The sequence below is a fragment of the Populus euphratica genome, unplaced genomic scaffold (assembly GCF_000495115.2).
Source record: "Populus euphratica unplaced genomic scaffold, PopEup_1.0 scaffold686.1, whole genome shotgun sequence".
Lineage (NCBI taxonomy): Eukaryota > Viridiplantae > Streptophyta > Magnoliopsida > Malpighiales > Salicaceae > Populus > Populus euphratica.
Genome location: NW_011500551.1, coordinates 35,200 through 36,473, shown reverse-complemented (window position 1 = coordinate 36,473; position 1,274 = coordinate 35,200).

Genomic DNA, 1,274 nt, shown 5'->3' with positions numbered 1-1,274 from the left:
CTTTATCCTTGACATTTATTATTATTATTGTTTAATCCTCATGTTGATCTTCTATCCTCTTATCATCTTCATCTTCTTCTTCTTCTTCTTCTAGTATTATTATTAATATTATTACTATTATTAGCAGTATTAATATTAATATTTAGTATTATTATTGTTGTTATTATGGATTTGTTGTTGTCGTATTATTGTTGTTTATAATTTGTACAATTAACCTCCACGTGGTTCGACTCCGGTCTTCTCGGGTTATTTATTACTTTGACACTCCTACACTTGGAAGAAGATATTAATCTTTTGGTCGTGTTAAGGGTTTAACTTCGTTGCTAGGGAGGTAAGCTTTTGTACAAATTCGGGTTATTTATTACTTTGACACTCCTACACTTGGAAGAAGACATTAATCTTTTGGTCGTGTCAAGGGTTTAGCTTCGTTGCTAGGGAGGTAAGCTTTTGTACAAATTATAATATTTATTTTATTTTTTCTTTTTAATTCTCTTATATATAACTTTATTTCTTTTTTTTGTTTTTTTCTTTCTTTTATTCTATTTTTATACGTGCATGAGAGTGTGGTCACATACATTAAGTGGTAGACTTTATAGGGTATCCTCATCATTTTTAGAAAATATGGATGAAGGAGATAACCAGTCACTTCATAACAAGAATAATCATGTTAAAACACTTAGAGATAGTGGTAGACTTTATAGGGTATCCTTATCATTTTTAGAAAATATGGATGAAGGATATAACCAGTCACTTCATAACAAGAATAACCATGTTAAAACACTTAGAGATCACATGAATCCCACAACAACAAGTGCACCATCATGCATAGTTTTCCCCTTTTGATGCATCTCATTTTAATTTTAAGTTAGACATTATTCAACTTTTACCTTCTTTTCATGGCTTAGATTTAGAAAATCTATATTTGCATTTAAGAGAATTCAACGAGGTCGTTAACACCTATAATGACTCAAATTGTAGCGTAAATTAAAATCTGTTTAAGACATAGTGTATCAAATCTGTGAAACAAATAAACACTTAACGAATGACTGTCCAACTTTATCTTCTTTTAAGGAATGTCTTCATGAACAAGCCCATGTTTAAAACAGTTTCCAAAGGTTCCATCATAACCCATACTCACAAACATACAATCCTGGTTGAAGAAATCACCTTAATTTCAGTTGGAAGAGTGCTAATAATAGTGCACCAACATTATAACCACTATTTCAAGCACATCATAATTTTTAAAATTCTCATGGATATGCACCTCTTTATAC